The 17,442-nt window shown below is 39.8% G+C and overlaps 1 long non-coding RNA gene across 1 annotated transcript; it reads left to right on the plus strand.

The window, feature by feature from the left end:
* The first annotated feature begins 1,900 nt into the window (after positions 1-1,900).
* LOC144463891 (uncharacterized) lies at positions 1,901-17,187 on the plus strand. Its single transcript, XR_013491884.1, has 3 exons — positions 1,901-2,121; positions 9,206-9,313; positions 16,742-17,187. It is a non-coding gene; the product is annotated as an uncharacterized LOC144463891 (long non-coding RNA).
* Positions 17,188-17,442: the final 255 nt, after the last annotated feature.

Genomic DNA, 17,442 nt, shown 5'->3' on the forward strand with positions numbered 1-17,442 from the left:
TAAATGGGATCAGCACAATCTGTATGTATTTACATGATGAATAAATGTATTTTTTTATCATTAAAACACATTTCAAAATGCCATTTGATACTCCCAACCCCTGCGGGTACCACTGAAATGGTGCAGTCCATTTCAATACTTTCAATACTTTTGATCTACATTTTGCTGATGTACTACTTTCCATTATGTAGGATTTTGAATGCAGGACCTTTAATGTGTAGTGGAGTATTTTTTACATATACTTATTGGTACTTTTACCTTTTCAATATTTTTCCCACCACTGAGCTGTGATGACAACTTTTCTCTCTAAGCCTCCGTGAATTAGATCTGAGATGAAAAGCCGCACTCTAAACATCCAGGTTTTGTGACATGTTTATCCATGTGCCTCATTCTTCATTTTGTTCCACGCTGCACCTTGGGCCTGGGATTTGCGAGGCTTAGTTTGTCTGCATCCTAATCTTTAACAACTAAAATAGCTCAGAGCTGATTATTCTCACTCTCTCACCACTTAAAGCACACCCTCGTCGAGAGATGACAGTGTTAACCACCACAGTGTCTTGATTTAATCATCCAAAAGCAGAGAAATAATGGACATGTCATTTTTTAAAGCCTCTAATAACACTTTTTTCCCTCCCTCTTATTAAGCAAATGATTTCATTTTGTGTGTAATTTCACTTTTCTCTCACCATCTCTGACTCTCCGGCTTATTGTTACTGTTCTGGTGGCTAAGCTCTCTCAGAGATGCTGGGGCATGAACAAAGCCAGTGATATCTAGTGAATTCTCATTACAAGGGGATTATCATATGTGCCAGCATGCATTCCACTCCCACATCATTAAGTGTTTTGGACCATTTACAGCCAATTACACCATTCCTAATGCTTTTTTTGCGCCCACCCTTCCCCCCAGGCCCATGATGATATTTTACATGTTTTGACAACTCAGCACGGATTTTATCTTCCTTGGTTTGTTTGCGTTTGATTGGACTACCTGGTAATCACTATTTGCACTGCGGCAGGCAGACGTCTGTTTCTTCTGTGTGACTAAACATCTGTACCTATTACAACTCTCTACATCACGTACGCTCCAGCTAGAAGGGAGAAACTGGTACAGTGTAAATACTGATCTGAGAGATCTATTAATGTTTAATGAGCCATTAATATTCCCGAATGAACCCTAATCCCAGTTAACATGTCTCTCCCAGCTGGAAGATGTATCGTTACCTGGTTCACAGCAGGTTGCTTCAATTAGACGCCTACTGCACAGACTCAGCAGCATAGCTCTGAGTTCTATAATGTGGATATGCTGTACAGAGCACGTACGGTTCACTCACAGTACAGGGAGCTGCCCACCACCCAGATTTTGTTTACTGCTTTCTCCTGTGACATCTGGGGCTTTGTTTGTCTGGTGCTTGGTAAGTCTAAATTTGAAACTTTATCTACATGGTTCACTTCACATTCAGGGAGTATCATACACAAGTTTGTTTTGGAGGCAGATTCTTAGTCCTTTGTCACTTTTTGTGAAAGAATTTGCAGTTATGATTAATGGCTATGGCTATGGTGTGATAGTTTGTCCATGTTTTTTAAGGAATAGTTTGAAATCATGAGACAAACCCTTTGCTTTCTTGCTGAGTGTTAGATGAGAAGATCAATACCACTCTCATTTCTGTACCATAAATAACAGTAACAGGCTGTTCTCACAAATTTTTCACATGTTTTTCTATGAAAAGCAGTACATCCAAAAACCTTCTGCTCACCTTCAAAGCCCTCCACAACCCAGCCCCCACTTACCTCTCTGACCTCCTCCATGGGTACACCCCCTCCTGCTCCAGCTGTGTTCACATGACCAATGCACTGGCGGCAGTAAACAAGGAAGCCGTCTCGAGCGCTTGTGAGGAGGCAGGTTGGGTAGGTCAGTGGGTCACAAAAAAACAGACTGTCACCGGGGACTTTCCCCTGGAGTTGTGTGTTTGGATGTGTGTGAGGGGGGAGAGACACACAGCAAAGGGCCACAAGCTGGAATCGGACAAGGACAAAGCCTCTGTACATGGGGCACCTGATAACCACTAAGCCACCGACGCCCCTATTCATGTGAACTTTGACCAAACTTTGAGTCATTTAAAGGTACATCCTTATCATGTGTCTCTTCCTAAACCTAAACTCAGTAACTTTACTTGCCCAAACCACATTACCAAACTGTACTTTAAGAACTTAACATCGTTCGTGGGGTGCAAATTTGTAAGATGTCATACAAACTGTTCTATGAGAATATGTTGAGCAGCCAGTTAGCTTAGCTTAGCATAAAGACTGGAAACCGGGGAAACAGCTAGCCTGGCTTCGTATTAAAGTAACAGAAGCCACCTACCAGCACCTCTAAAGTTTGCTAATCAACACATTATAGTGTGATGCAGGTTTTTTTTGTACACCAGCTTGGAAGTTAGCGTCACCCTGGTCCCTTCAATAAAAGCCAATGAAGCCAGTGAATTTGTGATTATCATTATTTTTTAAAGATATTTTTTGCCTTTAATCGAAAGGACAGTTTATTGGGATGAAAGGGGGATTGAAAGGGGATGACATGCAGGAAAGGGCCATGGGTTGGAATCGAATCTAAGGCCACTGTGGCAAGGACAAAGCCTTTGTACACAGGCACCGGCTCTACCAGGTGAATGAGTGGGCGCTCCAGGATTTGGGATTATTGCAGAAAATGAAGTCCACAGAAAACAAAATGTTATGATACTAACATGTTCGGCAAGATAATCTTTGCAAATTAACACAACTTGTATGATTTTTTAAGGTTAAATATCACCAGAGTTAAAGAGCTAATGTTAGGCCATTAACTAACTACACCATGTTTGCATTACTTCAACGTCACCACCACTAAGCTTGTTGTTCAGTGTGATGACATTTAATGTCCTTGATAGCCCCTGTAGTCTCATTTAGCCACTTCTTAGTGACCACCTTTTTTAAGACATGTAAACTTGTGTTAACCACAGACCTTATTTCAGGCATCAAACCAAAAATCCGTTCAAAAAACCCACTGACTTTGAGACAAAAAGGGAACTGGAATGCAGAGATGCTAACTCATTTCTGGGATTCAGGACTCATTCCCACAGCTGTATCTTATTTGTTTAGTCCCATCATGAACTGGCTGATGAAGTGTACTAACAATGGAGGGAGAACAGGAACAGGGTGGAGGAAAAAAAAGAAGACATTTTTTAAAATAATGTTATTTACAAAGAATAAATTGATGAGCTGTGAGCAATCAGTACCATCAGTGGTGTGTGCGAGTGCCAGGGTGAGTGGAAAACAGTGTATGAAGAAGTTACACAGCTTAAAGAAAGGATAAAACAAAGTGCCCAAACCAGGAGGCCATGTGGGAGCTGAGAGAGCTGCGAGAGACTGAAGCAGATTGAAGTGGGCAGCTTTGTAGGCTTACACGCTCATCAGCCCAGGTGAGCTCACTAACAACATTCACTGCCTGCCCACTACCTGCAAGGGGAGAACACATGAGCAGACCAGGCAGAGCAGAGACACAGGAGAGGTGCTCACAATATATACAAAAACAAAAGTGTGGAAAATCAATTTTTGATTTTGTGGGGGGTTATCTGCTGGATTGTGTTTTTTCAGCGACTTCTGGGGTGAATATTTCAACTTTTTGGCTGAAAGAGAATGAAGGACTGGCTGGCTCAGTTTGTTGAAGCTGTGTACAGCCCATCAGCCTGTCTTTTGGCTTATTTATGTTTCATGGTCTCTTTTAGTCTTGGAAAATAAAACTTATATATCTCCCCTTTGTCCAAACTTTGGGAGGGTTGTAACTACGCACAGTAAACCACTGCCAGCTTGATGTGAATAGTAATATGTTTCTCTCAACATTGAGGAAATGAAAGTGAAGAAAAAATCTGTTTACTCAAACTGTAGGAATATTTTAAGGATGCTGATTTAGGCTAATGATGGACAGCGTGCTTTCAAACGTTTGTTAAAGAGCTTTTTCTGTCAGCCACAGGGCTTTGATGGTAAAACATCCCAGCAGAGACATGAAAAAAGAGATTACCTCCACAATATAAGTTGCTGTTGACCAGAGAAAACATGTCGTTTCTCATCAACAGTGTATGTGAGAGCATTCAATATCAGCCCTCCTGCAGGCATCCAATCTCCTTCCAAGCTGCTGTCTGTGGTCCCTCCACCAGTCTGTTCAACTTTTCTCATTAGATTTCCCACTCTTATGCATCCCAAGTATTTTTCAAGTGCATAGTGTGTGGAATGATGCAACGCATTCAAGTGTCAAGCCTGCACAAATCTCATCATGTCCAGGGTGATTCACATATGGAAAGTTTGGTATCCTAGCAACAGCCAATAAAAGACGTTTTTTATTGGCTACTGCCCGTGGCCATCATAACTAAAGAGTCAACAGGGCTGCCTCTCTATGAAGTGATGAGAAAGTGTTTACAAGCAATCAAGGGTCGTTTTAATCGCTCGCACCGGCTAGTGGCAAATCGGGGAAATAATAGGTTCTCTTGTCTTGAACGAGAGCAGAAGTGCGTGTAATCCCTCCTCACCAAACAGTTGATTTTTACATGAGCGCAGACAAAATGGGCCCAATCAGGTATTCGAGCTGGGTGGTGATTGCTGAATGATCTGACTGTCTTTTAGCTGGAGGGTCACATTCACAGATTCATCACATGTCACCGCATCTGATTGTGCCTTGATTACCAGTGTTGAGCCTGGAATGATTTCATGGCAAAATGTGAGTCCTTTGTTGGATTTATCACACTCTCTAGGCTCGTTGTGACACTGGAGTAAGTGAACCCTGAAGGAGCTGAATTCATATTTTACCACTTTAGCGTCCCATTTGAATCGTGTTTACACATATGACACCTTATTTATACTGAGACATTAACTTTTATAGGAAAAAGCCATAAAGAAGCTGGTGCCAGCGAGACATGCAGCCTGCCACAGCGAGAGAAAGCAAACATAACTTGGTGCAACCCATTCCACTGAATAAATGTTGGCATTGTATGTTCCTGAAAACCACGGATACATTAGATTTGTAAATTTTAAATTTAGTCGATATGTTGAAACTTGACATGTCTTTATGTTTGTGTTTCAATTTTCATTTTTATGTTGCAACAATGCTGTAGTTAATATGTGGTTAGGTTTAGGCACCAAAAACCACTTGGTTAGGGTTAAGAAAACATGTTTTGGGAGGTTTCGGCTCAAAATACCCTGTCTGGTCACTGCAAACAAAGCTGGAAATGTCAGAAACTCTAGCTGCAAAATACGCTCACTGGCCACTTTATTAGGTACACCTTGCTAGTACCAGGTTGGAACCCTTTTATCTGCAGAACTGCCTTAATTCTTTGTGGCATAGATTCAACAAGGTGCTGGAAACATTCCTCAAAGATTTTGGTCCATATTGACATGATAGCATCACACAGTTGCTGCAGATTTGTCAGCTGCACATCCATGATGAGACTCTCCCGTTCCACCACATCCCAAAGGTGCTCTATTGGACTGAGATCTGGTGACTGTGGAGGCCATTGGAGTACAGTGAACTCATTGTCATGTTCAAGAAACCAGTTTAAGATGATTTGAGCTTTGTGACATGGTGCGTTATCCTGCTGGAAGTAGCCATCAGAAGATGGGTACATTGTGGTCATAAAGGGACGGACACGGTCAGCAACAATACTCAGGTAGGCTGTGGTGTTTAAACCATGCTCAGTTGGTACTAAGGGGCCCAAAGTGTCCCAAGAAAACTTCCCCCACACCATTACACCACCAGCAGCAGCTTGAACCGTTGATACAAGGCAGGATGGATCCATGCTTTCATGTTGTTTATACCAAATTCTGACCCTACCATGTGAATGTGGCAGCAGAAATCCAGACTCATCAGACCAGGCAACATTTTCCAATCTTCTATTGTCCAGTTTTGGTGAGCCTGTGTGAATTGTAGCCTCAGTTTCCTGTTGTTAGCTGACAGAAGTGGCACCTGGTGTGGTCTTCTGCTGCTGTAGCCCATCTGCTTCAAGGTTGGACGTGTTGTTGGTTCAGAGATGGTCTTCTGCAGACCTTGGTTGTAACCAGTGGTTATTTGACTTCCTGTTGCCTTTCTATCATCTTGAACCAGTCTGGCAATTCTCCTCTGACCTCTGGCATCAACAAGGCATTTTCACCCAGAGAACCTTCTCTCATGGATAGTTTCTCTTTGTCGGACCATCGGATCAGCAGTTTCTGAAATACTCAGACCAGCCCGTCTGGCACCAACAAACATGCCACGTTCAAAGTCACTTAAATCACCTTTCTTCCCTATATTCTGATGCTCGGTTTGAACTTCAGCAGGACGTCCTCACCATGTCTACATGCCTTAATGTATTGAGTTGCTGCTATGAGATTGGCTGATTAGCTATTTGCGTTAATGAGAAGTTGAACAGGTGTACCTAATAAAGTGGCCGGTGAGTGTGTTCACTTTTGTTACTTCAAATATGGTTGGATAAGTCTCACTGTCTTTTTGGGGAAAAAAATCACCTTTGTCGCAACAAACAAGTCTGGAAATGTCATGAACTCATCTTAAAAAATACTTTCTTTTGATGGAACAGTGGTCTGCTGCTGTCTGCTGCTTGGCAACCATCTTGTCTAGGTGTTATATCTTTCACCATCCCCTCGTCCATCAGATAAAAAACTCAGCTCATATACATGTAATCTGAACTACATCATGTTAATGAAACATACAGATGTAACATATTCATGGTCTGCAGAAACATATACAATGTTGATGTTTTGTCCTGCAACTGGGCTGTTTGGTGACACATTCAAGGCGGCTCTGAACTGTCTGCAGTTTTTTTCTTAAAGCTGCACTAGGAGAGGTATTTTTTAAATACAAAATTAAACTTTTCATTTCAGCTTAACTCATGAAGTGTTATTTCGAGAGAGAAGACTGTCCCATGGCGTCTAACTTAACACACTCGAGGCTCATGGTGTTTACCCAAATTAACTTCTAGTGTTAGGCATGGACACGAAGTAGCCACTCCAGAATTAAAAGTTGAATTCATGCTCACTCCTAAAAAGCAGAAATTGAGCAACCATGAAAAAGTTTGACTTGCCAATTAAATCTTTTCCACCTCTTGTCCCTGAGGTATTCTCTGGTAAAAAGCCATCACAGACCAGCTGGCTTGGTAAACATGTGCTTTGTGGATTTCACACTAAACTGAATTTCAACCTTTTTAAAAGTTGCTCCTCGCTGTGCGGTGGTAATGCCAGTGTACAAAGTTATCCAGTGAATGTTAATAAAGTCTGGAAAAGACGTGAGGTCTCCACCATCATACAGCCTCTGGAGCTTTGTTACCTCTTCTGCCAAGGCCTTTTCGTACTCCTGCATCGACCATACTTTACTTTATGACCTCTACATGTGTTTGTCTTTTATTTACTCCATTAATGTATCAAATCATATATTATATTTTATTCAAAAAATGTTTTTATATTAAATTATTCAATATGTTATCAGCACTCCTGCATCTTATGTTGTGTACCTATTGGGTACCTGACATGCTTTGTATTTTTACTGGTGTACATCTATGTTCCCAGAGTCTGATATTCCCCATCAATATTCTGTTAACACACATAAACCTTACTGTTGTTTTACTGTCAGTTTCTTATCTCTCTCTGTCCCTGAAAAGCTTTGGTTTATTGTGCATATCAATACATAAGACATATCACACGAAGAGCAATAAATGGATTAAAATGTAAGATTATAATTGAAGAGTAAGATTGTGTGTGAAGGCTTCAGAGCTGCTTTTCCATGTCGTTTCCTCACCTTAACCAGTTTAGGGATAGGAATAATTAGTAGTTATGGATATTCAATTCAGTTCAATTCAATTTTATTTATAAAGCCCAATATCACAAATCACAATTCTCCTCAGAGTGCTTTACAGCATACAGCATCTGTCTGTCCTTGGACCCTCACAGCGGATAAGGAACCCCTCGAGAGAACCTGCGAGACAGTGGAGCACAAAGGCTCCAGAGAAGAAGCCGAGTTGGTGACATGCAGTAACAGGACATGAATGTTAGCAAATGAAGAAGAACCAACTTTGTAGAATCTGAGAGCGAGAGGGAGAGGGAGAGGGAGAGGGAGAGAAGGGACTCCTCCGGCAGACTAGGCCTAATCAGCCTGACTAGGGGCTGGTCCAAGACAGGCCTGAGCCAGCCCTAACTATAAGCTTTATCAAAAAGTAAAGTCTTTAGGCTTAAATGTGGAGATGGTGTCTGCCTCCCAGATTGAAACAGGAAGATGGCTCCACAGAATAAGAGCCTGACCTTAGACGTCTTTCCTAACCTTAACCTGCCTAGAAATGGAAATTAAACCTGGCCATAAACCTATTTTCTGACCTTTAAGCCCCATTTTTCAGTCCTTATTTGGTTAGTTGCCATTGACAATTACTTTAATTTAACAAGTTTAATTGTTGATTTATAGTTATAGAATAAGCATATTATTTTGTTATAGATGCTCCTGACAGTTTTATAAAAAAGGAAAATAAAATAAACATGACAAAGATGGGTTTGCCTATTTCAAGGGCATATATAGTGAAGGCACTTATTTTTTATTGAATGAGAGTTCTTCTTTGAACAGGTGACAGTCCTGGGCCCATTCTCTACCCAACACACTGTTAGAGGGTCCACTCTCTCTATGGGCCCCCACCTCACGGGCCCCAGTGCAACCCCACTACCCACTCTGTCTATATTTACGCCCCTGAGTATGAGTATAAACTGCTGCCTCTTTTAGCTTCTACCCTCCTTCTTTTAGAGTAACTTTACTCATGCTGTAAATATCAGCAGATATGTATACACAGAGACACAGAAGCTGAAAAAGATGCAGAGTGAGCATATGCGTCAAGTGTTTTGGTTATTTTGTGTTTATCAGAAAATCATTTCCCATCACATATTTGTTTGAAGGTCAGATCACTTCAAAGGCAAAAACACTAGAAATTCATCACAGTCAGAAACGGGGTACCGTAAAAACACATGACTCCTCTAACTGCATTACAGTGTAAGCAGCTTACTTTCTTTCAGTTTACATTTGAATCAGTACTTTGAAGAACAAAAGAAAACACGAGGCTGTGTAAAGACCTAAGCCAGTTTGTTATGCTCTGTCTCTATCAAAGGGAATTATTTAAGACTATAACATGAAAGTTCACACTTGTCTTTTTTACATTTTCAGATATTCGGCTCTCAATGGATCGCACAGCCGTCTCTGCTCTACAGATGTGACACAGTGGGAAGAAGAAGAAGAAGAAGAAGAAGAAGAAGAAGAAGGACTCCTGTTCCGGTGGGCAATCTGAAACCACATAGCAGTAATTTGCCACCTTGGATGAAATAATTTTCAAGTGACCAAACACATCATTAGCATCACTTTTAATTCAGCTGATTGTATAATTGGGCAATTACACAGTATATCAAGACAGATAAACATTTCTCTTTGCATTTGTTATGCATGAAGTGCATTTAATTTTCGCCAAGTAATCCATATAATTGGAGATCAGAAAGGTTGAATGCTATTACCGACTAATTTGTTTGGTTCATTTGTTGGTTAAAAATAATTATATATAATGATTTATGTAACAAAAGGGCACATCATCTTAAATAAAATTCAGTGTATCATTTCAAAAGTTACTAAATAGGTCATATCAGTGATGCAACAGCAGACAGATATTTCTAAACTCCTCTCTATCTTGCAGAGAGAATAAAATTTGGTTCTGACATTGCTTATGTTACAATCAATTGCACTTATTGTAGGCTGCATTTCACGTGCTACAAATACTTGTATGTGTAAATTTACAGCCAACATGGTAGTTTTTTCCTCAGATGATTACCACTCCAGATAAATAGCAAATGTAAATTGCTGTAATTATTTACCACTGCATACACCTAACACCTGTGCCATAACTATAAATGGCTTTAATATACTGTCTGATGCTGAGAAGGCAATAAAAAGAGTGCATTAGCAGTGCCATATACAGTATGTATCATGCAAAATGCAAATGATACAGACAGATACAGCGATATAGTCAAATTAGAGATAAGAAAGACTCTGTTGCATAAAAGTCCCCCGAACATAGAATTATAAATCCGACTTGCTCCTTAAGCAGTGTGACAAATTGTGGATAATGTGCTGATGCTAAGCATGGGAATATAAGAATCTGAGAGCAGAGAGCTTTTGGAGATGGAACTTCCTCAAATGCCTGGAAGATAAGTCTTTGATGAGGACACCAAAGCCGAGTGCTCGCACCTAGACAAAAACATGACAGATCATTACCTATGCAGCCTCCGCATTTATCTTGCAAGTGGGCTCATGATGAGGTGAATTCCTCCTCTCTTTGAAGAGATTTGTGGTAACACCAGTTTATTACGGCTTAAGTTGGTGAAATATTGGATGTCGTGTAAATCTGTAAAACTGAATCCCAGGCTGTGGCAACATGCTTTCTCAGGTTTGATACTAAATGTTGACAATCAATTTTGTTATTATAGAGGATGGTGGGACTAAGCCAGGACAGCAGCTGTTGTGAAACGTATGGGAGCAACTGAAATATTGATAGTTCAGGAAAGATGAAACATTATTCACTGAAGGGGAACATCTTGAAAAATGTTTCTACGGCAGGAGGTGGAAGAAGTACTCAGATCCTTCAGTAAAGTAAAAGTACCAATAACAGTGGAAAAATACTGTATTCAACACCATAATTACAGGGACAGCTCATCCCCAAATCAAAAACACATATTTTTCCTCTTATCGGTAGTGCTATTCATCAGTCTAGATTGTTTTGGTGTGAGTTTCTGAGTGTTGGAGGCACCGGCTGTAGAGATGTCTGCCGTCTCTCCAGTATAATGGAACTAGATGGCACTCAGCTTGTGGTGCACAGAGCACCAAAAAATACATCTGAAAAAGTCAACATCAGTTTTTTTTTCTAGGAATCATGACCCAAATACTGAAGATATTCCACAGACCTTGTTGTGAGCAGTTTCATGCAGGAACTATTTTCTTTCTACCAAATTACACCCATCAACTGTATCACCGCTTAGAACAAAGCGCTAATTGACTAGTGAATAGGAGCCTTGTGTTTGTGACAGCATGAGATGTAAACATTAAAAAAACGTTGCTTCCTGTTTTTTAGTTTTCATTATTTCTCAAACAGATAATATGGGGGTGTAATCCATGTCCATGGCAAACAGATTGCTGTTCTGGCAATAGCATATATATTAACATGGCTAGCATTTGTATTCGCTCTAACATCAGATATGAGGTGGAAGATATTTCTTTAAACACCATTGATCTGCACACACTTCAGTGACACAGAGCTGGTTGAAAATCAGCAACGTTTTAGTTGTATGGGTGAAAAAAGTTTTGAAGCACTGTACTGGGTCCAAAAACTGAAGAAATGATCCCGTACTATTCCAAAACAAAAGCTTTCCGTCTTGTTTCAACCTGCCTCCTCGAGACAGCTTGGAGGATGTCAAATGACCTGCAGCTTCTACCATAGTCGTACTTCATCTTCCTGATTTTACAACAACCTTCTTCTTCGTGAGCAAACGTGGTCCTCCGAGGTTGAAAAATGAAGCCAGTGTGGAAGTGCCAAAAACTGCAGTTCATCGTATGACCACTAGGGGTTGGCTCCAAAACAGAGTAAATCCCCAAAGACCCCCATGTTAAAATGCCCAACTTTACAACAAAAATACAGTCTGGTACAAAAAACAGTTTTGGTGTCTATTTCTATTTTTTTGGCTAATTTCATGACAACTGTACAGGGGGTGAATTGTTATATAACTCAACCATTGACATTATATTACGTCTCAAAGTTACGCATATTTAAAGGCATCTTGCATTCAAGTCTGCAAGGCATCACCACAGTTTGTGAGTCAGATTCCCCCCTCACTCCTCCACAGCTCCAACCTCTCATCCAAATATAATCACTTCTGGCTCCCAAAACCACGATAGGCTCCAAAACAGGAGTCCACAAACTAGTGGTTGACGTCATGGTAGCTATGTCCATTATTCATACAGTCTGTGGTTGTGAGATTATTAATGGAGCAGGAAAAAGAAAAAAAAATAAGTTTCTCTGCACATATTTATATGAATTTCTTGAACTATTGTCTTTTACATCTTAAAAATTTAAACATTTATTTAAACATGACTAGCAGCCCTAAATGAATGCTGTTTTTAAGGGGTCATAAGTCAAAATGTTAGGGAATGCCTGGTTTTATCTGTAAAATGTATAAGCTTATTATGCATTTTTAATGTAGAATTATCCTCCGAAAAGTCACTAGTGTAGTGGCATAAAAAGGACAATTTCTCCCTCTAAAAGTAGAGTAGAAGTATGAAGCACCATGAAATGGAGACACTCTAATATACTTACTTTCCACCGATGCCTCCTGGCGATATGTTTTCAAATTAACTATAAAATGAGACAAACAAAATGTCAAGGAGATTAAAGGACTTGTAAAACTTTTCACTGTCACCAAAACCTTTTGTTTCTAAGCTCTTATTTATCTCCACTCTGTCTGTGTAAAGTTCTGCAGCAGCACCTGATAACTCGACTGACACACACAACAAAGGTGTTAATTTATCTCAGACAGTGTAAAATTCCTCACTGTGCCACAGTTTCCATAATTACACACCCATCACACTTCATTTGTAACACTGTCAGATAGTTTTGAACCGCCCCAGGGCCACATCTGCTCCGTGAGTGAACAAACAACAATCCAACAGCAAATAATTGTCACTGAAAAATCAACCACTGGGAGGATTTTCTATACTGGATGTTGCTGCAATTGAGCCGTTCCTCTCACAAATCAAGATGAGAAATGTGTTCATTCCTGACAGACGGGACAAATCAGATTATAGCTTGCTATATCATACTCTCTATTGGATGTCTGTGTAGAACAAATGATATTGGTAAACTCATTTTCTGGGGCTATACTTGTTTTATAGTATGGCACCCTCAGCACACAAACATTTTCATCTTTCATAGCACAGTGCTCTGTGTTCAACCCCGTCGCCTGGAAACTGCATTCATATATTACTAATTTGCGACAGCAAACACATTCAGACAAAAATGTAATAGCGCCCCAAATTAAGACTTTATCAACACTATGAGGGCACATTTTTAATGAAGGAATCTGTCAAGCCACAGGAGCTATGATCAGGCACAAATATGATTTTTTTTTTTCATTTGCAACTCAGATCTGTGTTTTCTGTGTGAGCAGCACAAGTCACATCACTCAATCAATCAAACTTTATTTGTTTAGCACCTTTCATCCAGGTAAGTGCAGTTGAAAGTGCTTCATAGATGACTGACAGCCTGACCGGAAGAACAACAAGACAATAACATTTTAACAATTTAAAAATTTGAGACTCATGCATGCAACTAAATAAAAAGGATAAAAATGTAATAAAATAGATGCTATAATAACACTAACAGTAACAAAGGATAATGAAATAAAAACTAGATTAAGGAACTAGATAAATAAAAATAGATTTAATAAAAATACTTAAATAAAAGCTAGATAGTAATTTACAAGGACATAAAAATTAATTAAAAAATGAAAAGGACAAAACAAAACAAAGAAAATAAAATCAATAAGATAATAGAACAACAGAAAATAAGACAGAATAAAGTTTCACAACATATATTTTGTAAAATAAGTAAATAAAATAATGTTTGTTACGGCTGTGTATGTGCCCTGTGCTGCTGTCCCTTTTCCCTCCATTGCAGCTCTGCCCAGGTGTGCTGCATTACTTAAAGAGGTGCACTGCACCTGGCACGGCGGAGGTGTTTAAGAGCTCTTGTGCCAGCAGCAAAGGGGACAGGCTCTGGTGTGGGGAATGCTGGTCCTGCTGCCTCTCACCGAGGGATTTGACCCAGGTGCGCTGCACCTCGTTAACTAATGCAGCACACCTGGGCAGATCTGCCAGGGAGGGAAAAGGAACAACAGCACAGAACACATACATCCGTGACATGTTAATAACTAGTTTTTAATCAAAAGCCTGGTTTATCAGGTAGGTTTTGAGTTTATGTTTACAAGTTTTGTGGAATCTAATTTTTTCAAATCTGATTTGTGCCACTTTCATGTGTGGTCCTACATCAGATACAGGCCTGACTTTTTTTGCAATGCGACATCAGTCGGAACACTTATAGCGGAATTTATGTGATTTTTACGTCACTCTATGTGCTGTTACAAGTCCCTGTTGCCAGCCAGTACAACCCAAGGGAGATCAGTCGCCTGAACTGAGTTTCATGTTGTTTCAAAATGTTCAAAAACTAGCTTTGTAAATGTTTTACAATGAAGAAAATGCATTCAGCAAGTATACACACAATGGATTTTGGGGAGAAACACTGAATGTAAACCTAGATTTTTTTTGTTTAAAAAAACTCCCATCACATCCTCAAACAACTGTTCATATGGCCTACGTAACATAAAGTTACGTAGGTTAGGTCTCGACATTTAAAGGTCTGTAGGTTAGGTCTCGACATTTAAAGGGCTGTCGGTTAGGTTTGGGAAAATAAAAGTAACTCGAAGTTTCCTTGGTTTCACACAGTTGTGAACTCAGCCTCCTGGGGAAAGTCCTGTGATTTGTGACCCATCCACCACCCCAACCTGTCTCTTTCTTTACTCCTGTCATGTGACTGCAGTCTTTCAATTACATTGGATATACAAGAATTAGTGACTCATGATAACGTGGATTATATTCACATTGTGGTGCAATACTTTTTGTAGGCAAAGGTACGAACACTACATGAAAACAGCCTACAACACCACAGGGCCCCCTTTTCTAGGGAAAGATCATTGTCTTGGTTTATTATCCAAAAAGCCAACATTGACTTGAACTTTGATGCAGTATGTGTTTAATTTGATAACATTTTTAACCCAAATCTTTTCCAAACTTTTTATTAGGCTTTGGTTGCCTTAACCTAACCACAGACAAGACTCAGGCAGGGGTTTGAACCTCTGTTTTGGGTTTCAAAGTACTTTGTATACCTGTCATCCACCCTGAAGTAAATGTTTTCCACAAAACTCAATATAATTTCCAGTACACTGCTGTGTTTGAACTTTGTATCACTGAAGAACAGAATTCTTTTAGTTGGAAATCGTAAAAAAAAAAAATGTAGTTTTTGACGGGAAATACTGAAGGCATCTGTGGAACTCTCTGCAACTCTCAGATAAAAATGTAATCTTGCCAACACACCTTAAAAAGTTACAGACCAGAGTGGGTTGTTTAGTTGCTGAAACATTTATCTTTACTTTAAACATTTGGACTCGTGTAAGGTCGGTGACCACAGGACGTTGATGCAGTTGTGGTGTCCAAATCTGTGATGTCAGCAGGCTGTGCTTCATTAATCTGTCTGATTGATCCTGCATATGTGGTTACATGACCTTGCATTGCACCATGAGACCTGCATCCCTGTCATTGTCACCTGATCTGCTGTTTTTTGTTTTTTTACTGACAACAATCAAGATGGATCATCAGGAAATCTGTGTTTGTGTTGACTTTAAGAGCAAAGGCCTTGAAATGTTTGTTCAAACTATTAAACAATGACTATGAATAATAATCATTCCAAAAAATGGGTTTGTTTATGAGTTTCACTTTATTGCGTCTGTCCCAGGATGTAAAAACTTACTCGAGTCGGTTAAAAAGATTTTATCCACCTGGGTAAATTGGTTTACAGTTTAGTCAGCTCAGTCATATTTAATATGAGTTTCATTCATCCTCTGTTTCACCTCTCCTCTGAACAGCTTGGCATGTGTTTAAATTGGTCCTATTGGCAGAAATAATGTGCTGTTGCTTAGCTTTTCATTTAACTGATGAGAGAAGAAAAACTCCAGTACAGCTGATAACTCATCTATTTCCCCCCAAATTCCTTTCAAAGCAATTACAAAAATCACTTCTGCTGCAAAACTGGAATATAAGCCAACACTGTAAAACTGAATAAACAATCTTATCTTACAATCATTGCCTCTGGATTACAGATAAACCCCTCTCTCATTTATTAAGCCCTGTGATCACATACTGATACTATACCAATAAAATGGGGAGCGGGTGAATTCAGCAACATGATAACTTTATTATTCTGTCTTACCAAGCAAGTTTCTATGGAGATATTAAAGAAGGAAAATCAGATACAGTCGAGGCCTTGACATGACCATGTTGTACTTCTTGTATAACTTCTTCTACATATAAATTTAGCTGCTGTGCTTTGCATTTTTCTGATGCTCAGCACATGGAGTACATTGAGTCCGTGAGGAGAGGATCAGCATAGTCGAATGTTGTCCACGGCGCAGCTCCCGTGAGAAATCAATGCTGGTTACTTATGTGTGATGGAGAGGCTTTTAAGCATCCACGGCAGAGTTGTTTGTGCAGTCCTGTAGAACTGAGTGTATTAGCAGAAGTGATGCATGAGAGTCAACTGTACATCTTATTTCTGAAATATAGTAGATACAGTTTAGATGGAGAAATGATACAGCAAACATCATCTTCACATCCCATCAGTTACATCTGTGGCATTGAATTTAACTAATAGATTAGCATTGTAGGACATACACGTTATTGCTGAGAGTTAGATACAGTTTAAAACCACTCTCATGTCTGTATTATGAAGATGACATAGGGCTGATAAATATATCGATATTATGTTGATATCGTGATATAAGAGTCAGTATTGTTTAAGATTGTAAGTTCTGTCTTTTCCTTGTTTTTTTGTTACAGTAAAGTGATGTCATTTTCTGAACTCACCAGACTGTTCTAGCCATCCCTTCAAGGACCATCACTGAGACCAACAAGCTGATTCACAGTACAGCAACAGTAACCCTGGAGATGCTTGGATACTGGTGGAGAGATACACCAAAGAAGTAGACAAAGAAAGGCAAGATGATCAGAACTGAGGGAGCTGACCTACCAGAGGGCAACATAGGAGATATCCAGGACTGTTACAAGTACCTTGGGATCACACAGGCTCATGGAAATCATGAGGAGGCGGCAAGGAAGTCGACCACAACCAAATACCTCCAGAGAGTAAGGCAAGTCCTGAGAAGTCAGCTGAATGCTCAGAACCATTCAACATGTACGCACTGCCAGTCATCAGATACCCAGCTGGGATCATAAGCTGGCCAAAGGAAGAGATAGAAGTCACAGATATCAAGACAAGAAAAATAATAAAGTAATTTTTAAAATGGTTCAGACCTCTATTTCACTTCTATTAAAATGTCCTCTTCTTTAACAAAACTCTCAAATACATGTTGTAGTCCTTAATGTTTTTCTCTCTGATGCTGCAGAACTTTTAGTCCAGGAATTCGCTATCATTTCCTGTGGAACATCTCTCACTGATGATGTTGTTGATAACGCCTTATCGACATGCTGGGTGTGATAGCTTGGCAGGCTTGACTACAGTAACCAATGGAGCAGGACTT

The sequence above is a fragment of the Epinephelus lanceolatus genome, chromosome 7 (genome assembly GCF_041903045.1).
Source record: "Epinephelus lanceolatus isolate andai-2023 chromosome 7, ASM4190304v1, whole genome shotgun sequence".
NCBI classification, from domain to species: Eukaryota; Metazoa; Chordata; class Actinopteri; order Perciformes; family Serranidae; genus Epinephelus; species Epinephelus lanceolatus.